We start from the raw sequence: 25105 nt of genomic DNA, 5'->3' as shown, positions 1-25105 counted from the left end.
CGGGAGCTTCTGGGATATGAATCTGTCCCTCCAGCATGTTCTATTTATTTCTGTGCTGAGGTGTAAGTCACTGGAGCGTGTAGTTCTGATGGATTTGGATTTCTTGAGGTGGAGCATGTCCATTAATTCTGGGTTGGACATGGCTTTATACGTCAGGCACAGATCGCCTCTGAGTAGGCGGTAAGCAACTGAGTAGAGCTGGGGTTTCTTTAGCCTAACTGCGTAGGGCATCTGTTTGAGTCCCTTGATCCTCTTGGTGAGGTACTTTTGGGGTCTTTCTAGTTGTAGCAGGTGACGGGTAAGGTACATCCCAAATGGGGCATTGTATTCAATTATGGACCTGATGAGTAATGAGTAGAGGGGCACAATGACCTCTCTTGATCTAGATGTGAACCCCTTCGTGATAAGGTGGGTTATATAGAATGTCTTTCTGACCACTTTGGCAATGTGATTGTCAAAGGAGAGATTGCAATCTACTTGGGTCCCCAAATCCCTAATTACTTCTTCCGTACTTAATGGATTACCACCTATGTGGTAATTTGTGGGCACTTTGTTTTTCCCAAAGGGGATGACTATGCACTTTTTGGCATTTAGCTTTAGGCCATGGCTCTGGCACCAGTTATCCATCTCTGTGAGACCTTTTTGGAGGATGCTTGTGTCAGCCAGCGAGTCGATTATGGCCCCCAGTTTGCAGTCATCTTGCAAATTTTGTCAGCCATTATCCTCCTGTGTTAGCCTGTACCTCAGAGAAATATATACCGAACAAGAAAGGTCCCAGGACTGAGCCTTGTGGGATGCCACTTGTAACTGGTTTAGAGTCTGACATGGCACCTGCAATTCTGACCATGTGGGTTCTATCCCTAAGAGAGTTTGCAACCCATCTTGTGAAATAGGGGTTGATATTTAAGCTGGTGAGCTTATTTATGATGCCCGAGTGGGGTATTGTGTCAAAGGCTTTTGCAAGGCCAAGGTAGGCTGTGTGGACTACCTTCCTTTCGTCTATGGCCTTGGTGACTGTTTCAAAGAAATTGACCAGATTCAAGAGGCAAGATCTGCCCTTAACAAAGCCAAATTGGGTAGGATCCAGTGTTTGGAGGTTCCCAATGTCTTTGTTTATGAGTTCCATGATGATACGCTCCATAGCTTTGCAGACCAGGCTAGTTAGGCTTATAGGGCGATAGTTTCCGGGGTCCGTTGTGGCACCACCTTTATGGAGTGGGACCACTGTTGCTGTACGCCATTCTTTGGGTACATATCCTGTTGTAAGGCTGAGACTGAACAGTGATTTTAAGTGAGGGTTCAGTTCTTCTTGGAGCTCATGTAAAACGCAGCCCAGGACACCGTCCAGTCCCATTGATGCTGTGTTTTTTGCTTTGTAGAGGGCAGCTCTCACCTGTGCATCTGTGATGTCAGGGAGGCTACACTCTGTTGGGATAGTCATTTGCTCATTTGGGGGGGGGGGTTTGCACTGAACCTGTCTGCCAAGATGTTGGCAATGTCTGTGGGTTCAGTGTATTTTTTGTCATTTTAAACTAACTCAGAGCATATCTGAGAGTTTCCACCCAGGTTTCTGACATAACTAAAAGAAAGCCTTGTGATTATCCTTAGCGTCTTGTGCAATTTTTCTTTCGAAGCTAGCCTTAGATGATTTTATGAGGGATCGTAGTTTCTTGCTAGTACTGATCAGAGTTGCCTTACCTTTCAGGGATTTTGCTCTATCATGTAGTAGCTTCCTCCTTCTGTTGTACAGCTTATTTATGGCTGGGGTCCACCAGACAGGTCTCCTGCCTTTGGAGGAGTGTGTCTTGGTTTTATTTGGGATAGCACGATCCATGCATTCCTGTAGGTATCCATAGAATGCATTTGTAAAGCATTCTGTGGTTTGGGTTGTATTTTCCACTGGCCCTGGGGCTTTGAAGGATTCCCCCTCGGTTTTGAGAAGTGGAAAGTTTGCTTTTGAGAAGCTTTTGACCGTGGTTTTCTTTGCTGGGGACGGGGATGGGATATGGATGTCCGTGATTAATTTATGGTCAGATCATACCAATGAGGGGTATACCTCTGGTATGGAACATAGAGTCCCCATGTTGGTGATGATCAGGTCCAATATGTTTTCCCCTCTTGTGGGAGTGGTGACCAGTTGTTCCATAGCATTTGAGTTTATAAATTCTAGGAACCGTTGGGCTAGGGTGTTGGGGCTCCCAGTCTATGTTTGGGTAGTTAAAGTCACCCAATATAATGGTGTTTGGAGAGACCTTCATATTCTCCAGTGTCTTCAGGAAAGCTGAGTGGGGTTCCTGAGTTTGGGAGGGTGGTCTGTAGCAGGCTACAAACTGGAAGGTAGTTTTGCCCACTGTTAGCTGCACATGGATGGTCTCAGATGCTTCGTGCAGTGCCACTAGCCTGGAGGTATGGGTATCTTTGATGAATATGGATACTCCCCCTCCTCTTGTGGTTCGGTCCGTGTTTTGGGGCCAAAAAGCATGGTATGAGGTATAGCCTGGTAGTGCTGGGGTGCTCTCGGGAGCCTTGAACCAGGTTTCTGTTACTGCACAGATATCGATATTCTCCATACTGAGGAGAACCTTGAGTGTGTGCATCTTGAGGTTTAGACGTTGAGCAGCATTACCCTTAGTTTCTTTTTCCTTGTGTTGTCTAAGGAGGTGGGTTTGTCTTTTGAGCCTTGCCTAAAAAAGGCACTATGGGGGTGGCAAGAGCCTTGGCCAATATTCGAAAACCCAGGGGTGACAGGTGCAAGCCGTCCCTAGAGAAGCAACGGGGCTTGTCAAGCATGTCATCCCAGGCTGACAGACACTGGATCCCCTTTGAGTGACACCAATACTTTAGCCAATTGTTGAAATTGATCATTTTGTCTTTATACTGTGGTATCATTCTTGGTGAGGGTAAGATGCTACTCAAGGTCAGGGTCATACTGGCCTGGGCCACATGATCAGAGAGCTCCTCCATGTCTCTTTTCATGTAATCCAGGGAGGTACATCTCAGGTCATTCACACCAGCATGGAGAATGACTGAGTCATATTTGTACTTGCTTTGGAGTGACCTGAGTGCTTGTGTTATGTGGTGGATCCTGGCACCCGACATGCAGCTTACAGTGACCTTCTCCTTGTTCAGCCTGGTGAGAGGGACGTTAGTACGTCTGACAACAGAGTCACCTATTACAAGTGTATTAGGTGTGTTGTTTAGCCTTAAGGGCTGTGACTGTGTGGCACACTGACTTTGTGAACTGTGTGATATATGGGTATTGTTGTGGGGTAGCAGTTGCTTGGATGTCTGCTTTGGAGGTCTCTGTTGCTTGGGCAGAATTTTATTTAGAGCCTCCGAGTATGTTTTTGTGTGTTTATATGTTTGGTTTGCTGTTGCGATAGGTCTTTGTGAGACTGGATTTGTGGTGTGTGTGATTACCTTCTCCTCCAGACTGACCGTGCCAGTACTATGTTGAGAGAGCTCAGCCTCCAGTTTGGCTATATAGTTGCATCTCTCACATATATTTGAGCTTGTTGGGAAGAGGAGAGGGTGGTCTGTGTACATAAGGCAGTTGTAACATTGCCTCAAGATTCCCATATTCACCAGCTGGACTGGAGAGTAAACCTGAAACTGACTTTTGGACATGCCAGAATAGTATAAGGAATTACTTTTTGACTTGATCAAAAGGACCAATAGGGAGCCAAGTACTTAAAGGGAGTATAAGAGGGTGTAGTGCTTTAGTTTATTAGTGCTTACTTATAAGACACTTATCCTAGCTACTGCTGGGTTTTAGAAGGAAAATAGAGTGCTTACTTTGAGATTTGGAACAGTTCTAAGGGAAAAAGTGAAGAGCAGACTTTGTGGAGCCGGGAATAGTTTAAACCTGATTAAGCGGTGCTGCCCGATGCTGCGCTATGCACAAAACTACTTGTAAACAGTGCAACTGTTGTAGTCTTGTAGATATCCAGTATCTTATGTCAACACAGCTAGTCGAATGACCCTCACCCATTTCCCTTACACAATAAATGCTCAGTCCCCATCCTTAGTACAGTCCACCTCCACAACCAGACTGAGGAAAGGAAGGTCTGTACCATGTAATCTTTCAAGGGAAGGTCTGTAACATTTAGCCTTTCTGATGCCCTCACCAGACCCTATCTCATGTAATGAATCTAAACCTTGTCATCACAATGAACAAAACATGCTGGAGGGATAGGTTCCTGACCCAGAGACTCCCCATACTCTGGAATAGACTGTCCATGCATGTCAAGCAGACCGTCTCATTGGCCCACGTCAAAAGGAACCTTGATGATTGGATGGGAGATAGGAAATTCAGCCCGGGGATCATGTCAGTCGCCCTGCTAGACAGGGGTCCAGAGAAGTAAATATTGTGGGAAGAAATATCCAGGAAATTGTTATGGCGAGCCTTGCATAGGCCCTAGGGCTGATAGCCTAGTACCAACCTTTGAACCTATGAACCTATGATAAGATGCGTTCATAATGGAGACGAGCAGTAGTGCTCAGTATAGAACTGCATGGAATTAAAAAGCCATGTGCTCTTTTCTCTCCAAATTATAGAGCACTTGTTAATGCTGCATTGATAATACACAATCCCCGCCAAAACAGAAAGTTTAACACTCCGTTACTTCTTTAGATAACAAATTCTTAAGCTATGGTGCACACTTTGTAGAGACACTTCCCATGTATAAAACTATAGAAAGTATTCAGCTCCATAGCAATGTATTTTTCAGTGTGATCAATGCCTGGTGTAACGTGTATGAACTGGCAATACATGAATAATCTGAAATGTATGTAGCATGGTTTTGCAGCAAACATGATCTTAATCATTCTTTTTGTATATCACAGTTTACATATTAGTATAAACTGTCTTTATTTTTCATACCATATATTCATCCTTGTTTTTCAGCTAAATTTGAATGACAGAACTTGTGACTGTTGTGAATTCAGTCATTGTTATGGAAATCATTCAATTCTGGTCAACTTATATCCGAGTCTCTCTCTCTCTTTCTGTCTCTCATAGACACACACACACACACACACACACACACACACACACACACACACACACACACACACACCTCATTTGAGGAATGTGCATTATTGTGAATCATAATAGCACCTTGTATTAAACATTATTTTTTATATATTCCCTTCTAGGTTATTGCTTCTTTTATTTTTAAGTTTTGATTTAAAATACAGCAAGCAGACATCTGAGAATATTTATTCTTAACTGATCTTGTAAACAGAAGAAACTAGAGTCTTAGAGTTCCAGTAATGATAATTTTAAATGTTTGATATGATTCTCGTCTTGGTGTTTAAAAGCAAACCCTATTTACAGCATGAGAATCTTTCTGTGTTTGGTATTGTGGTGAAAGACAAGCATATGTGAATCCAATTTCAAGATCCGTAAAAGTCAAATGATATCATCAAAAATTTGACAAGTGACAGAAATAACATTTCACTCTTTTCACTGGAGAAAAGTATGTCATTGGAGACTGGAGAATTTGACAAGGTGGAAGGGTTTCTGTGCAGTACTGAATTTCTCTATATTTCTAATTCAAGTGCCAACTAACAGGAAAACAGAATCAATTAAAAGGACTCTGGGTGAACAGAAGGGCAGAGAGTAACTTGTTCAAGATATAGAGCCTTCACTAGTTATGTTACCCAGAGAATTAATTTATTCATTTTTTTTCTGACACTACTCAGAGACATACTTTCTTATTAGCACTTCACATTTAAAAAGATAACATTTGGAAACTGTTTTGAGTATGGTTAATAGTTCTAATATCATTGCTAATCACAATACAAGTTGTTATCTTTAACAGAAGCACATACTAGGCTAACAGAAATAGAATTCCAGGGGAGTGGTTGCCACATGTTTAACATGATATGCCTGCCACATGAAACAATGGTTGCTGTGTTTCTAAATAAGAGTCACTGCTAGTATGGAATATTACATTTCGTTCACATGTAAAGGTGAAGTAACTTCCATGAAAGGCATTTTCATTTTCACTAAAATAATAACGAAAATAAAATCAATAAGCAATGTGTTACTGTACACGTATGCTATACACAGCATATTTAACAGAACACAAGGGCTTTTTACCATGCTTGTTAATAAAGCTGTACAATTAAATTATTTAAACTTAAATGTAAAAAACACAGATGAAAAAGTTTGCAGAGCTGAGTTTATAGAGTTGACTAGATTTGTTAAAGGAACACTGCTTTTGTCTGCATGAACATATTTGTGGATATTGAGTTACAATTATTTAAAATGAAATTTGATTTTTATGAGCTGAAATTTCAGGAATTATACTAACAATTGTTAAGTGTAGATTTCAGACATTAGCATGATTCTGTTATAACTTTAGTGTGTATTTTTACATAAGCAAAACTAAAAATCAAATTAGTCAGATGAGGTCATACTAAATCAACGATTACTCCTGTTAGTCACATGGACCACCAGACAACAACAAGGTCGAAAAATTCTATTTGCCAGAAAAAAACTCTTAATGGAAATTCATAATTTTACCAACTAATGTGAACCTGCATGAACTTTAAAAGAGCATTACCAAACATTTCTTAACAATTGACTTAATCAGAAATCAAATCTTTTTTTTTTAATGGGGTAGTCAGCTGCAACTACTTAATAATGACTGCCAGAGATTTATGTTTAAACAAATCTTATCTCTCATTTGGATTTACATTAGATTTACTACTTCGGCAGCCATTACTTTGATGTATTACAACAAGCAGCGGTATGATTTCTGGCATGGTTTACATTAACATTTCATTACTTTGGTCACTACTAAATCAAATATGAATATATATATATATATATATATATATATATATATATATATATATATATACACATACATACATACTGTGTGTGTGTGTGTGTGTGTGTGTGTGTGTGTACTGAGCAATGTAAAATGCAGCTAATAATAAGAAAGCAGTCCATTTGTTGACAGAACCACTGACTGAGGGACCTCTGCTTAAATAACGCTTGATAAGTGACTTCATTAATTTATGGAGGTCATAGATCTGTGGATTATGGGGAACAGAAAGTTTTACATAATTCTGTTTCTATTTCCCCAGGGTTGTGCATTCCTGAGTTAGTAATTCATTTGCAGTGAGTGCGTGGAGTGCAACTTTCCATACAGGAGTAAGGGGTGTTTGTCTCCTGCTCATTGTTTTTTTTTTTGTCTGCTTGTATGTTTGTGTGTGCCTTTGTGTTTGCTATCTTGGAAGATTTCTCAATGACCAAAAGACATTGAATTCACAGTCTATTCTGTGAAGTAATGGACCACATGGAATTATAGATCAATTAAACACTGAATGATTTCTTTCATAATATTGCAGACATGATCCATGCATTTATTGCCCCTGCCCTTTGTATCCTCCGTTGCTGTCTTATCAGTCAGTGGGTAATATTTCTAGTGAGAATGAAATATCGATTCAACTATTACTTGATTGGGCGTAGTGGGACTGGGCTAATTAACATTTATAAACTAGGCAAGGAAATCTGACCAGTAAGGTTTATAGTTACCTAGTCATCAAATTAGTTCCACATATGTGAAAAAAACTAATGTAGGTCATGTAAACAGCCATTAATTCTCTCATTAATAACAATGGAACAAGACTCTGCAGTTAACCTCCACACATCTTTAAAACATATCTTCAAAAAATGAGAAAACATTATAACTTTTACCACACAAACAATGTGTATGATGTTTCTAATAGAAAGCCAATAAAGCATAACAACGTGTCCATAACACTGTTAACATTTTGGGCTACAATTTTAATTATAACTTTTGTCCGGGTCCCCTTCAATAAACACATCACACCGAATGCAATTTGACGTCCTTTATTAAACTTCCATAAACATGAATGTTAACCAATATTTATTAATTTCAACCAAAACACGATATAGGTGAAGATAACATCCATGAAACATTAACATAGGACAGTGTGACCCCACTCATCTTGATCAGTAAGCAGTGACCACACCTCCACTCGCTTACGTATGAAGCAGCGTACCACCACTCACTTCATTTACCATTTATTGAATCACACCTCCAACCAAATAAGAGCCTTACCTTCACCTGCTTATTTACTTATCAAGCAGTGCAACCGCTCAATTTCCTAACTGAACATCCAACACCAGAGAGCAAACAGAAGAGGACAAGCCTGCCCCTCATCTCCGCCCTACCCGAACTGAAAATAACCACAATCACCAGAAATAAAAAGGGGAGGGAGGGAGGGTAGCAAATTCATGCCAAAAATTTGACTCCTACCCAAGTAACACTTGCCTAAAACCCTTTAAGCCCCTCCCTACTCTTACCTCATTTCCTCCCAATCATCCCTCCTACCCTTTTAACTCCATCCTCCCCTTATCCTCTTAATTCCTGCAAATCTATTTATCTAGCCCCACTTTGAAGATGTCCCTGGACAAATAGTCTGTTCCAAACCTCATTTGTCCCAGTCCCCTTCAATAAATACATCAACCTGAATGACATTTGATGACCTTTATTAAACTTCCATAAACATGAATGTTAATCAATATTTGTTAATTTTAACCAAAACACAAAATAGGTGAAGATAACATTCATGAAACAATAATATAGGACAGCATGACCCTGCTCATCTTGCTCAGTAAGCAGCCTCCATACCTCCCACTCACTTACTTATGAAGCAGAAGCAACATACCACCACTCACTTCAGTTACCATTTATTGAATCACACCTCCAATCAAATAAGCAACTTACCTCCGCTTGCTTATTTACTTATCAAGCAGCGCAACTGCTCACTTTCCTAACTGAACATCCAACACCAGAGGGGGAACAGAAGAGGGTAAGCCTGCCACTCTTCTCCATCCACCAGCCTAACCAGGCTGTTCCCCTTCTCTCTGACCAAACTTCCAGTAAACTAACCACCATTAAGGCATTAGGCTGAACATCATTCTGTGTACCCCAACCTCTCTAAGCAAGCTGGATCTGAGTCCCCACCTCCTAAAACCCTATCACATAACTAACGAGAATAGTCAGTTACCTAAACAGTTAAAAACAAACCACTGCTCTCTCTCCTATGCTAAGATAGCAAACCATAATCTTATGACCTAGCATAACCAATGTGCATGAACTAAATAATGCTTACCTCAGAGCCTTGCAATGATTCCATGGACATTACCAGCAATCTGGACAACCAAACACTAAGCCCACTGCCACTGAAAACCCTGCAGATGCAATTGCATACCATCATGCCACCTTGCAACCCCATTTTACCACCCAATGAGTTTAGGTGCTGCACGTGAAACAAATTAAAATAATAAACAATCCACCCACTTGCTAATCATTACCAAAAGACCCAAGTAAATGAGCTGACAAGCAACTTCAGCATTGACTTCCTTCCTGAATCTTTTCTTTCCTTGAGTTACCTTAAAGCAATGCCACAATTTGTTAACCACCATCCAACCACAATGCTCTATCAAAATCTTTCCCTTATCCTTAAAAGAAACCAAGTTGGTTACTTCTTCTGATTACCTACCCCCGATGCCAAATCCAATTATGCACCATGCTAAACTATTAATGTAGCACCATCCACCAAGCAACCCATCTGTAATGCTATTCCCAAGGGGGGGGGGCTCAACCTAAACCACCATGCCCTCATCGTCTAACTCAACATCACCTTCTCACAACACCACCCCACCTGTGGACAACTCCATACTCCCCATGAACCACCCCACAGCCCACTCTACCCTGCTGTTGTACCACCTCAGCCTCACTTGCCTCTATCGCTACTGTCAAACTGCACCAAGTTTTACATGTCATAATGAGCAACTAAAGTACTATCACCTGCGATCTTCTGGTGCACCACTCCCATGAGCAGCATATGTAGCCAAGCAGAATCCATCACCATCATGCCACAGACTGATGCCCACATTTTGCTCATCCTTCTACGACCTCATTACCGCACTTCAGGTTGTCAACTCTGCACTCACCCCACTGATTTATGGCCTCCTGGTGCACTATGCCAGCAGATCTGCAACAGAAAAGAAAACTGTAAATTCTCTGCACGCCCAACCAAATTTTTTTTATAGCACTGAGTGCTGCCAACAGCCCTCTGCCATATCCCCAACAACTTTTCTGCTTTCAATAAAAGAACATACTACAACAGTGTTATGCCACCCCTGCAATGACTGGACCACTACTTAAGTGACTTATTTAACTGTCAAAAGCAAGTAAACCAACAAAAGTGTATTCCACTTAATCCAGCATGTAGGGGATAATTGACGCAGCAACATACCCACTCAGTCCTAGTGATGACTCTTAATTTTATAATAAACTCACCACCTGTAACTTGCCTAACAGAATGATTTATTTTGAAATATCTAAAACAATGAACTACCATAATCACCAACTCCCTCAGACAAGGTACCCAAAAAACTACTGGAGCCTCCATAAATCCATACCAACCAACTGTCGTTGTTGGCCAGACCAAGCCTGGCCAAATACCCCATACAAATCCTGAGCCTGTATCTTATACCAGTAAAGTAAATGCCTAAAGCAGTATGCCATTCTCCCCCCGCTGTCTCCCCTTTAATGTTAGTCCTTGATATGCCAATAATTATGAGCAATGAAAGCAATGGATGGCCAAGTACTGTCCTGAAACTCAGAGAAATGCTAAACAAACTTTTTTTTATCCACTCTCTGAATCATAAAGCAAATGTAACTACATTTGTCAATGACTTGTCACTAATTTAAATGGTATGAAGTCTGAAACTCAAATGTTTGTCATTTTCTGACTTCAATAGTTAATGATTTGCCACTAACTTGCCAGAAAACCACAATGTTATGAAAAACGGACCAAAATATGAAGCAAAATCTGGACATTTTGTGAAAATCTGTACCATTGAAAGATATGCGACCTAGTCCAAAACAAACAACTGCTGTTTCACTGCACAGTGTGACCATCTCCAACCATAGCCCCCATGGCCATTGCCACAGCACTGTGCATGTGCGACAATCATTCATTACTTGCAGCCTGCGAACAGACACCTTTTCATTGGGAACCATTCCAGTTACCAAGTGTGGGAATTGACTGATCGACCACAACTGGCCACCCCACAGTTAAACCCATAAGCAATGAACTGCTAAACACGGACTGCACAACACAATTCACCTGCTCACCGCATTTTCAAATTCATGGATATCTCCAAAAGAATGGAAATCTCCCTCATTGCACCCCATACCCTCGGGGGTAATGCCACAACCTATCCTAACAAGAAATTAGCAGTACCATACCACTCTATTTGAAAGCAAGTAGTCTGGACATTTCCTGGCAAGATCTCCTTCTGTCAAACTTCCCCCTTCCCCCATATGGCCATTAAGTGTTTAACGAGCATTCCATGTACTGATCTAAAGGCATTACAGTCATCTGCATTACAAATGACAAGGTGCGACCATGGCTCCTCCCCCACCCACCAATGGTTGTTATGCAGCAAGAAACCTGGCAGCAAAACTTAACCTCAGTAGTATGTGTCTGAGTGAGCTTCCTTAATGAAACGCTGCAGCTTGGTGCACCATTACTTTGTTTGCATCCAATTTTGCTCTTACAAACTTAGAAAGTTGATAAAACAGGTTTTGCATTCACATGATGGGATATGACATCTGAAAGTCAATTTTCTGTCATCATTTTTTTTTAAATGAATTGTCCACCTATCAATGCTAATGGAAAATGTCCACCTATCGAAAAAGTGGTGCTAGCCCATTCCACCCACAAAACTCCATGCAGATACTCTCCAGCCATGCCTCTTACCTGTTAGAACAAGAAATCTGCATAACACCATAACTAATTGGAGGACAATGGCCCAAATCTTTGAACACTCTAAATGTGGCAACCTTGGGGTAACCAGTTTTGGCATCCCATGAACGCCTGAAGGGTGTTAAGCATGAGACTCAAATGTCTGTCATGACCTCAACCCACCCGACTTAACAATGATTAGCCAAGCAACCACAAAATCTCCTTCCCAAGCAAATACAAACTGTCTGCATCTTCCAACATTTTATGCCTTTTTTATGGTTTGCTAATGTCATTGGTACACATCACCTGACAGACTCCCAACACCCAACCACCAACTGATCATAGAACACTGTGAGCTGCCAAATACATGATTCACACACCATGCCCACAGCACCTTTGGCCATTTGTATCAGCATGGATTTACATGGGAATGAAGTCTGAAACTCAAACATCTGCCATTTTCCACTTTCTACCATCAAATGATTGGCCAACAACTTTCAACAACCACAATTTGACCTGAACCTAGCTAGTCCTTTTAACCCTGCCATGCCACGGAGACAAAAAAAATTGAACTATTGCTGGTATAGCCTAGAAGGCAGAGCCAAAATATACATAAAAATACATTCTAGCAGAACTAAGTGCCTGACTTGGTTACCTAGGTTTGGTCTTCCAATGGTCCCACTCTCTGCCAGAGCAAGTGGAGCAGAATTATACATTTTAATGGGACTGGAATAGTGTTAACTAGCTCCATGTAAAAAAAAAACACACACACACACACACACACACACACACACACACACACACACACACACACACACACACACACACACACACACTAACCTCCATCTGATTAATGGCTGTAATGGTCCCCCCTTCACAAAAATGCGCCTGACCCGCTGAGCACAGGGGCTCCACAGCTCGCAAAAAGACAGTGCTAGCTGTCCCAATGAGCCCAACACTACAATTGGCACCAGTTGAACCTGGGCAGCAAGCTGTGACAGAAATGTACTGCACAGCTACAAACAGCACTTAAAGATCAATAAGAACTGCAACACACCAGTCACAAATGAACTACGAAATACAAACATGACCCTACACCACCAATGAAAATAAGAAAACAACTAAGGTTAGCAGTATAGGAAAACCAGACAGCAGGGGTGACAGAAAATACAGCAGAGCTACCAACATCACATAACAAGCATTTAGCACTGCACCACATCTGAAATAGCCCACAAATCAAGCCTCAGATGAGGCATGCTATATAACCAACAAAGGAAGAAATAATATACAACATCTATCTAAACATAAAAGATTCAGCGACTACCACTCTATTCCACTAATGACATTAACCCTTAACCCCATGAACCACTACTTGCTCCATCCCCCCCAGGGCCAATGAGCCCACAGAACCATCATTTCTCACCTCAGTTGTGTAACCTAAAGCATAACCAATAGCATATTTACCTTAACAAGCCAACAGGACAGTAGAGATGAACCAAGAGTAACCTAGGGAATCACAGCAGCTACAAAAAAAACCATTAAACCAGTGTCCCCCTATACTTCAACATCATTAAAATTACCACTACTGTTACTTGTATTGCTCACTGTGAGGAACAACTGCCCTCGGATTTCCAATTCATCCCTCCTCTGTCATCCGTTAAAGTGTACTCCACAGTTCCTACTCTCTGCACTGCACTACCTGCCTCTGCAGTAAAAGAAGCTCTAAAAGCAATTGAAATTAATGGTATGTGGGGTGGAGCCTAGATGGCCAACTGACAGCAGTGAATTTTGAGAGCTCCATAAACTAGTATAATAATATAGGAAAATTTAATTATTTTCAAGTTTAAAACATCAGAAATCTATAGATAAACTATTAAACTACATAAATATCAATTTTGGTGGAGATATACAAACATTTTCCTGTCAGGTAACTTGGAGATATATTGAGTCACTGAATATAAACAACTCAAGGAATTATCATCCAGATGCTGCTTTGAAAAAATAACTGAAACTGATGACATCTACCTTACAGGAACTATATATGAAGATGGATGGCTTTAAAAATGACTAAGAAAACCTTAAATTAAATTCTCAGAAACAAACTGATACTCTTAATGAACTATTACAGCAACGTCATGCAAAAATAACAAATATAGAGATTTCTCTAAATGACATTGAAGGGAGACTCAAAGAGGAAGAATTCCAAAAAGAATTTCTGCTTAAACAGAATACATGGCTGCTTAACAAAATAGATGACTTAGAAAACAGGGAAAGGAGAGACAACATAAGGATCTTTGGTCTACCTAAAAACACTGAAGGTGAAGACATTATTTAATTCTTAACAACCTGGATTCCGGAAGTTTTAGACTTGAAAGAGGGACTTTCATTTGGAATTGAAAAGGTGCATAGAGCACTGAGGAAACCTGCTTCTAACTCAACAAATATTCCACCTAGATCCATAGTTATAAAATTTCTTTCATTTCTGGACAAGGCCCGAGAATTGTTATGGCTATGCTTGTATAGGCCCTAGGGCCAATAGCCCAGTATCAACCTATGAACCTATGAACTAATATTAAAATCTGCTTGGAGAAAATCACCCTTAAAATACAATCAAAGCCTGATAAGGTTTGACAATGATTATTCTTCCAATACTAGAACAAAGGTAAAAAGTCTGGCCAATAATGAAATTGTTGAAACAAAACAACATTAAAGCACAGCTGGCCTTTCCAGCCAAGATAAAAATACTTTTTGCCAATGAGATGAGAACCTTTAATGACTTAAAAAAAGATACTATATTCATCAAAAACAACAACATAGTGTCTATCCCAGAAGAAATGGAATGGATGGCCCCTACTCTTAAAAGAATAAAAGAAACAAATCCTTGGACTGATGCTAGAAAAAAGAAACAAAAAACTGATTCCAAGATAGCTGTCCCAAAAAAAAAAAAGAAATTATGTCTTACCATAACGTTCCATCTGTGTTGTAGATCTTTATTCATTCATTACTTTTAGGACTTCAGTTCCATCCTCGGAACCGACATGACCATTACCAAGCTCGCTCCAGCCAAAAACTCTCAGCTAAGACCTACCCACAATGCCCCTCTCATAGTCTCTTTAGATCGGGTTTACCCACCATTATAGTATAGAAATAATAAAAGAGACAGTAGGAGGCTCTGTCTGAGCAAATACCTTAACTAAAAAGGAAATCCTAAAGTCCACCAGGAGTCCAGGCAGGGGGAAGGAGGGTGGGAAGTAATACATGAATAATGATCTACAACACAGATGGAACGGTATGGTAAGACATAACTTCTTTATCTGATGTTGTAAATCTTTATTCATTCCTTACTGTTAGGACCGAGTCCCCAGCTACTTGAGTCCTGGGTGGCCCTAAGGAAGGACATTCCTGAGCACCATAGAACCAAGGGAAGCTTGTCCCCTGGAGGCCAAATCCAATTTGTAATGAGTGATAAAGGTATGAGGTCTTGCCCAAGTGGCTGCTGCGCAGATATCCATAGAGGCTCTGAAATGAAAGGACACTGAAGTAGCCATCTATCTAGTAGAGTGAGCCTTTATTCTGGAAGGTAAGGACACTTTGTTCTGATGGTAGATGAAAGTAATGGCGTTTCTGAGCCAAGAAGATAAAGTCATTTTGGAGACAGGCCTACCCAATCTGGGTCCTGCAAAGGCCACAAACAATTGATCCATTTTTCTGAAAGATTTTGTTTTGTCCAATTAGAAACAAAGTTGCCTATGAACACTGAGGCTATGCAAATGGTATTCCTCTCTATTTGAATGATGAGAGAAGAAAACCAGTAGGTCAATAGATTGATTAATGGAAAACCCAGAAATGACCTTGGGCAAAAAGGAGGGGTCAGTATGTAGGGACACCCTTTCCCTATGAAAAAACAAGTAAGGTCTCTTGACACTCAAGGCCTGCAACTCAGATACTGTTCTCACTGAGGTAAGGGCTACTAGAAGTAGAGTTTTCCAAGACAAAAATTCATATCACATGAGTTAGAAGGCTCGAAAGGAGGACTTGTTAATGACTGAAGCAACAATGTCAAGTCCCAAGGCTCTATAGGAGGCTTGACAGGAGGTTTAACATGTAATACTCTTTTCATGAAGGTTTTGCACAGTCGGTGTGACATAACAGAAGAATTGTCAAATCCATTGTGAAAATTTCCAATAGCTGCTAAATGCAGAGTAATTGTCAATGCTGAAGCTCATGTGTGTATTAGGGTAGTCAGATATTGTAGAATCTTCTTAACAGACATGGAAAAGGGGTCTATGTTATGATCTTTGGCCCATCTATAGAACCTAGCCAACTTACTAGAATAAATTTTCCTGGTGGAAGGTTTGTCTGAAGCCAAAAGTATCTTGTGAACAGGAGATGAAATGTCAGGTAGCCTGGCAATCATTGGAAGTGGAGAAACCAAGCTGTGAGCTTAAGGCTGTGGAGATTGAGGTGAATCAGTCCATGAGGATGAGACAGCAGACCTTGGGATTGATCCAGGATTCACGGGCTGTGAATCAGATGAGACCATAGGAAAGGGAACCAGACTTGATGGAGACAATAAGGGGAAATGAGGATCACTCTGCTTCTCAACCTTTGAACTTTCTGGAGGAATTTTGGGATGAGAGAAAACAGGGGAAAGGCATACAACAAACCTGGGGGCCAATCATGCATCAGAGCATCCCTTGGTGACTCCCCCTGAGGGGGGATCAGGGCAAAGTAGCTTCTGCATTTGTTGTTTAGGGAAGAAGCAAACAGGTCACAGCAAGGCTTGCCCCAACAGTGGAAGATCTGATCTGATATTATAGGACTGTGGGACTACTCGTGAGGCATCAGAATGTTTCTTCTCAGATTGTCCGCAATAAGATTGTAACTCCCGGGAATGTGCATTACTATGAGAAAATGATTAGAAGCCATTGCCAAGTGCCAAATTCTCATGGCCTCCCAACACAGGAGGTAAGACCTGGTTCTCCTTTGTTTGTTGATGTACCAGACGACTGACATGTTGTCCAATTGAATTGCAATGGTCCTGGAAGGAAGGGATGTGTGGAACTCTTGCAACGCTAAGAGAACTGCCCTCAATTCCAGGACATTTATGTGCAAATTGGCCTCCGTGGGGGACCAGGTGCCTTGGACTGTCTTTCCCTGGAAATGCCTCCCCCCACCCTAACAGGGAAGCATCAGTGGTCACCTTGGCCTTGGGCTGGGGAAGGCAGAAGAGTCCACACCAAAGATTTGATTCTGGCTTCATCCACCAAAGCATTTCTTTCTTGCAAAGGTTTGTAAGGTGTATCATTTGGTCGAGTGGGTGGGCTAAGATCGACCATTGTGATGAAAGGAGCCACTGTACTAGTCTCATGTGCAACCTCACTAGTGGAACTAAGGTAACAGTTGCTGTCATAGATCCCAATAGCTGTAGTACAAGGCATGCTGGAACAAATGTCTGTGGAAGGAGGACTTGAATCTGGCTTCTTATTTTTGAGAGCCTGTGAGGAGGAAGGAAAGCTTGACAGGACGTTGTGTCGAAGATTACTCCAATGAAGTCCTGTGCTCTTGTTGGATTCATTTGTGATTTGTCCATGTTGATTGTGATACCTAAGTGAAGAGCAAGGCCTGGAGTGTAAGAGAGACTGAGAATGAGAAGATTCCTGGTAGTGGCAGTAAGGAGCCAATCGTCTAAATATGGAAACACCTGGAATCCTTGTAGTCAGAGATGAGCTGCTATGACTGCCATACATTAGGTGAACACTCTGGGGGCTGTCGAGAGACGAAAGGGCAATACCCTGAACTGATAATGATTGCTTCCCAGCTGGAAGCAGAGAAATCTCCAGGAGTGTTTGTCCATCTTTATGTGGTAATACGCATCCTGGAGGTCTATAGAGCACATCCAGTTGTCCTTCCCCAGAAAGGGGAGGATGGACTGTATCATGACCATCCAGAATTTTTGAGGTTTTATGAATTTGTTCAGTAAGCTGAGATCCAGGATTGGTCTCCAGTCCCCTGTCTTTTTTGGCACTAAAAAGAACCTCGAGTAAAACCCGGATCCTCTCTGCTCTGGTGGGACTGGCTAGATGAATTTTTTTCTTAGCAGCTTTTCAATTTCTAAGGCTGCAGCCTCCCTCTGACTGGGTGGGACATCAGGGATTTGTTTTACAGGTCTGGGAGTATCCTTTGTTATGAGTTGCCAGTCCTGTAGGTACAGGGAAATTAACCCTTAACTGCTTCCAGAGGAAAGCAATTGGGCTGCTGTTCAGGAACGCTGGTAGGATCAGCTGAAGAAGGAATCCCTAGCGCCCTGGTTGCGCGGACTCCCTCTGCCCAGGGGGGATTGCTCATCACGAGTGTCATGAAAAGATCCTTGGGACATCTTGAACCACGATTTTCCTCCCACCTGATTCCTGGCATAAAATCTCTGGGGGGGTGGGGGGGTTGGAAAAATGTATGCCCACAGCAGACAAAGTCTTTCCATCCTTCTGACTACATGATAGTGTGTCTCTTACTTTGGGACCAAAAAGGGAAGATTTGTCAACAGGCGCATTGATGAAGGAAGATTTAAAGGGGTCCGCGAAATCACATAAATGCATACAAGCATGCCGTCTCATGACGATGCCTGATGTGGCTGCTTGAGCTTCCCCCTCGGTGGTGTGAGAAATCAAGTGCATTGAGGAGTTTGAGTTGGATTCCAGGGTAGCCAGCTGAGAGGCAAGAGTGTCACGCACCTTGTCAGGCAGTACCCCATCCAAAAAGGCAGACATTTCTGAGATTACGTCTCTTTGGAGGTGAGTAAAGTGTGCCAGATAATTCAGGGATCGAATGGCAAAGGTCACTCAAGCATGGGCCCGCTTCCCCAATCTGTCCATAGCCGGAGACTCCCTGTTCGGGGGATGAACAGTGGAACTATCTTCTGCCAGTTCCCACTTGGTGGCCACCACCATGACCATGGAATCAGCTACCAGCTGCTTGGACCAATTGGGCTGGTCTTCAGGTGTGGATAAAATTTTATCTGGTCTCCAGGGGACAGGTTCTATGTTGTCCAGGGCCTTCCAGGCACACTGCACAATAAGTTTAGCAAGCTCATCCACAGGTTTAGTCATTCAGGAAGTAGATGGCTGAGCACGGAAGGCCTGCAAGAACACTGATTCCCATGAAGAAGGGTTGGAGGGCTTCCGGTCTCCCCTCTGCTTGAGGATCATGAGAATGTCTCCAAATGAGACGTCTTAAGGGGGAGACCTTGAGGACCCTTCTCCCTCATTACAATCGGTGTCTTTGGTGATGGATTCCTCAGAGGAATCAAGGTGCATCCTCTTGCACAGTTTCTTCCAGGGTGGCTCCCCAATGGGATCTTCTGAGGAGGACTCAGAAGAAAGGGTGCACTTCACATAAAAGTCTTGCAGCTCCCATACTCGGGATCCCAGAGTAGGGGGTTGGGACAGCTGTATGCTAGAGGGGAGTTCTGGTGTCAATGCCAATGGTGCCAACTGGGAGCCTGTTGAGGGAAGGAACCTCTTCATCACCTGGAAAGCAGCCCGCCCGATGAGGGATGGGAGCCTAGAACCGAGAAGGACAACCTCAGAACCAGAGTCACACCCCACCCTGAGGAGCCCTCCTCCAGGTGATGAGTTCTAAGAGGACAAGTAGCTGCCGGGGGAGTCATGGCTGTAGACAGCACCACCAAAAAAATAGGTGCCAAACTAGAAGCCACGATGTTGACACCCCAATCACTGCTCTGAGAGTGCGCTAGTTCCAATGGAGCCATTGCACCAAGAGTAGTCGGTGCTGACAGGGAAGCCTTCGCAGTCAGAGCCGAGACAGAATGCACCGGAATGGCCATCGGTACTGATGTCTCCAGGGCCTGGGAGGAGGCTGGAGGAGGATATACAGGTGAGTATGCCATGAAAACTTCTGTTCCAAGAGGGAAGGAAAACCTAGCAGGGGTGGATAATCCTCTAGCTGCCAAAAGCTGGTCCACAACCCTCACTACATCTTGTTCAGAAAGACTCCTGGTGCGTCTGAAAGAAGCAGCCGAAGGAGATTCAGGTCTCTCAAGAAATGGACTAAACTGATGTCCCAAAAAGGGGTCATAATTGGGGCAATATCTGGTTCTGGGAAGGTGTTTGATCTTTGGAACCATCAGTGTCAGTGTCAGTGTCAGTGGAGTCATATAAGACATCGGCACCATGGTCGAGGATGGTGCCGATGCAGGTACAGTAGTCGGAGCCTGTGTCAAAACCAAGGTCGTCGCTAAAGAGGATGGTGCCAAAGCTGGTACAATAGTTGGAGTCAGAATTAAGTGTGGCACCGAGGGAGAAGACATGGAGCCTGGTGCCGAAGGCATGGGAGAAGCCCAGTGTCGACTCGGTTCCAAGGAGGATGGAGATGTCAGAACTGAGTGACTCTGTTTCTCTTTGTTTCTTAGTCTTAGGAGGTGGTGAGACCTCCGTCCCAGAAAGAGCCTCCTAGAAGGGAGCTTTCATCATACCCTTCAGAATCAGCTTGTTCTTATGCTCAGCCAAAGTATGGTTGCTGAAGCTGGAACAAATATCACAAGATACATTGATGTGGTCAATGCCCAAACAATAAACACACCGGGGATGACCGTCTGAGTTGGGCATCTTATGCTCCCACTTATCACCCATATTTAATAGCAGTAACAGTAGAGTGTTTTCAAAAAAATGCTGTCATGGAGATTAATGCCTTCTTCAGTTAAAGTATGGTGTAGAAATGTCATGTATATCCTGGTTACATAACAGTAGCAAGCTCTTAGTACATACATCATCATTACTCTATCTAAATATAGTTAATATCAATTATGCCAGGTATAACGGCTATGAGTGCTGTTTGATCAATCCTGATATGGTGTACATGGATGCAGCTGTGTCTGACAGCTAGTACAAATGTCATTATTATTCTGTCTAAACACAGTTAATATCAATTATGGCAGGTATCATAGCTTCGAGTGCTGGTTGATCAATCATGATATGGTGTGCGTGGATGCAGCCGTGTCTGGCAGTTAGTACAAATGTCATTATTATTCTGTCTAAGCACAGTTAATATCAATTATGGCAGGTACATACCTTTGAGTGCTGTTTGATTAAGCCTGACATGGTGTATGTGGATGCAGCTGTGTCTGGCAGCTGTTGTATGTTGCCATTTTTGTCTCCGGGAAGCTGTGAGTTGTGGCTTGTGATCAAGGTTTACTGATGCTTGCGTATTAGGAAGAGACATTTGGTGTTTTAGCCTGGATCCGGGGAAGGGGGTGGATAAAGCTGTGATTTTGGATATTTTGGCATAGAATAGTCTGTTTATACATCGGCTGAGTGAGAGGTGGGAAGGCTGGAAGAATGTGTTATCTCTTGTTGTGGCGGTTTGCTGGGGGTTTTTTTTTTTTGTTATCTGTTTGCTCTCTGTTCTTTTCCTGGCTGCTGCCTTGCTGAAAGGGATGAAATTTAGGCTTGAAGTTGCAGTGAAGTGAAGCTTTGCTTGAGGTACATCGCAAGCCTCTGGTATACAGTACCAGATACAATAACAGAAACAGACTCTCCCAGGTTTCTATGGTATCAAAGACAGAGTGACGTTAATGCTTAACGACTCTGAGGAGCCTCCGAGATGATTCTTAGCAATGAAGTTTTTGGTTTAAAAAAAAAAAAAAAATATATATATATATATATATATATATATATATATATATATATATATATATATATAAAATAAAAGGGCTATTTTAAACCACATGTACACATATTGATGTTCTCCCAACACTTCATTTAGCTCAAGTTGATTCTTGAAAAAAAAAAATAAATAATAAGCGCAATTTTATATTTAAAATGTATTTGGTCCAAACACATTAAGGACTTACATAAGCGTGGAAGTATGAGTTATTGTGAAAGACTAAGGACACTTGGTCTTGTACAGTATCATTTGCAGTGGTCTGGGAGGTTAACTTGCTCGGACGTGTTAAGCATATGGGAATAGCTGATTCTAGGAGTGTTTGGGGTTGCCAGGAAGTGCTAGAGAATCATCAGATTTCCTTCTGTGGGAATGGAAGGTGTGTTGAGTGGTTCACTGGCAGAGTGGCCACTGCATGGAACAGGCTGGTAAAATGAAACAGGACAAATATTGGTATGGATATTTTAAGAACAGCCTAGAAGCATACCACATGAACTAGTGAATGGTATTCTGGCAAAACTGGATCGGCATTGTTGCCTGTTTTTTGAAGTACTGATATGTGTGTATGTAAGGTTGGAAATATACTTATAACAAATAAGAAACTAGAACGGTCTCATAATTTAAAGTCTATGGACTGTATAAACGTGCTTGGAAGGAACTAATAATAAGAATAAGCATTACAGCTTGTGGTCTCTCAAATAACTAAGCAACACACAATAGTTATATAATGTATGATTTTAGTAAATCCAGACATAAAATATATAATTGTCATATAATATGAAGCAGTCTGCTGAATTTAGATATTAAAGACAGGATTTAATAACATGGGTTTGTGTATAATAACACTACTGTTTTAACTTGTCATAAATGACATACACTACATTAAACATCAAGGGGAAGCATGATGATTTTCTTAAATAAGTTAATATGCATAACAAGTCATGTAATTGCTTTAACTTGAATTGTAGTTTTTGTAACACATCTTGACTATATATAATACTTATGTGGTTACCAAGGTAACTAATGTTTTATACATGACATCAAACTGACAAAGTTGTTCAAGGGTGGGAGGTTGGCATAATGGTTATGGTATTTTGCCTTACAAACATATTGTGCAGGGTTTAATTCTCACACGGGGTAAGTGGCCAGGCTTAAAATGGCCCACAAGGGTAGTTAGCCTTGTACTAATCTATGAACCTATGAACCTATGAAGGGAAACAATAGAAGCCTGAACTAGAAATGTCACATAATGTAATAATCACATTCTGAACAAATTGTATTAAATTGGCAATAATTACTCAGTTTAATATTTGCTGATTATACAAAATAAAATGTTGGCATTTAAATCTAAAAACTTTCAGTATATGCCATAAAATGGCAATCTTTGAATATGGAAAGGGAACTTGTAATCATTAATCACAATAAGTGAATTTGTTGTTTTTAACCTGTAATCTGATTCATTTTATAATAAGAAATGACAGATATGAAAATCCTTATTTGTAGGAAATGGGGGGAAGAGGGATGTCCTGATAATTAAAATGCACTAACTTTCATCAATGTTCACATAAAACAAACTTGATGCTTTAAATAAGTTAGGAACAAACAAAGTGATTATTTAAATGCTGGCAAACAATGAAATATAACTTCTGATATATCCAGTAAAATACATTGTATTATAAACATTAGGTATAAATATTATTGCCATCTATTTATATTAAGTAATAAGTTTTGAGAGACTTCATCAATAAAGGTGAATATGTTAAATAACTGTGTGCTATAATCTTTTACTGAGGTTTTATTTATGATACATCCTACTTTACTATGACTGAATTGCTTGTCATCTATCTTTCATGCAAATATTAATAGTTTATACAATAAGTAGACATTTATATTGTATTATAATTATGTCTAATCTACAATAGTACTATATCTGTTCAAAATAATATAAATATTGCTTATTCCTATTACAAATATTCTCCATATGATAATTCAGTTTATGGAGCTCAGATGTTCTGGATTGTCAAGGTATGAGTGATAATCTGATGGACTTAGGTTTATCCATCAGATTAGGAATGATTTTCATTCCATGGCTAGTGTGGATCTTAGTTTTGTTAATATTTATTAATTTAAATTTGTTATTTCACAAAAACATTTTTAATATGCCTGACTACAACATTACTTTATTGGTAAACACTCAAAGTATAAAACTGATAATTTCCTTTAAAAGCTCAAACATATACTTTATAGTTATCAGAGGAAAATGTTTAATAGTCACAATAAAACAAAAATACATATTCTAAATAACCTAAGATGGATTTAACGTTATTATCTTTAAATACTAATGGCTTAAACAATCCTAGCAAGAGATCAAAATCTACTGAAATATTTAAAACTGAGCAAAGCACAAATTGTCTTCCTACAAGAAACTCATTTCAAAACAAATGACAATTGCAAATGGAATCCTAAGAAATATATGATATTAGCACAATCCACTTATAAGACAAAGACAAAAGGGGTAACAATATTATGGAAAACAAGTGTGATTAACCCAGAAATCATTTATAAGTATGAAGATAAAGAAGCCCTTATGGCATCAGTAATAGTTAAATATAATAACAGAATATGGACCCTAGTCAATCTATACTGGTTCCCAGGCATTGGAACAGGAACTGTTAAAAAACACTTGCATTTCATTTACAATAATTATAAAGGCAACTTAATATTAGGAGGAGATTTTAACTGTATATTTGATATTTCTGAAACTACAAATAAAAGACCACTGCGTACATCTGTTGTGCCAAAAGCTTTAAACAGATGAGTAGAAGCATTTCATCTTGTAGATACTTTCAGATTTAATGAAGATAAATTGTTGTTGTTTTCCCAACAAGATCACAGATTTGGTACCCAAACTAGAATAGATAAAATATTAGCTGCCCATGACTTATACTCTAAAATCATTAATTTCTCAATCACTCCTTGTCCCTTTTCAGACTACAATTCATTGATACTAAAACTTCAAAATGGTTACAAACCATTAATCTTTAACTCCAGCACATATAACTAAAATTAAAGAGTTCAAACCCTGGTTATTATCTGAATTACAGTTTTTCATAGATATTAATTACACCACATAGATAAATAAGATAATGATATGGGACTCATTAAAAGCTTACATATATGGTAAAACCCTAACCTGGTATAAAAAAAAAATCAGAGAATGGGATTCTGAATTATTATATCTACAATCCAAACTTTTGCAGTAAAAGCTGACAAAAATCAAAATCGTTTGGAGATGAAAAAGAAAGAAGTATTAAATAATAAATACAACGAAATTCTAACACACAAAACTAGTTTAGCTTTAGAAAAACTAAAAATTAATACCTTGGCCACTTCTCCCAAATATCTACATAATTTATCCACAAGAATCAAAATACAATCAAAAGCTAATAACATTAAATGTATCTTCCATGAAAAGAAAGGGAAAATATCTTGGATATAGGTGACATTCTTTATGCCTATAGAAATCACTATATGGAACATTTCCAAAAAAGAAAATATACATATTGATCAATTAAATCTAGATGAGAAATGTTCTAATATAAAAAAATACCAGAAAAATTAA

This window comes from Protopterus annectens, chromosome 3.part0 (assembly GCF_019279795.1).
Source record: "Protopterus annectens isolate FY-2018-M chromosome 3.part0, PAN1.0, whole genome shotgun sequence".
Lineage (NCBI taxonomy): Eukaryota > Metazoa > Chordata > Ceratodontiformes > Protopteridae > Protopterus > Protopterus annectens.
This window is presented reverse-complemented; position numbering follows the sequence as displayed.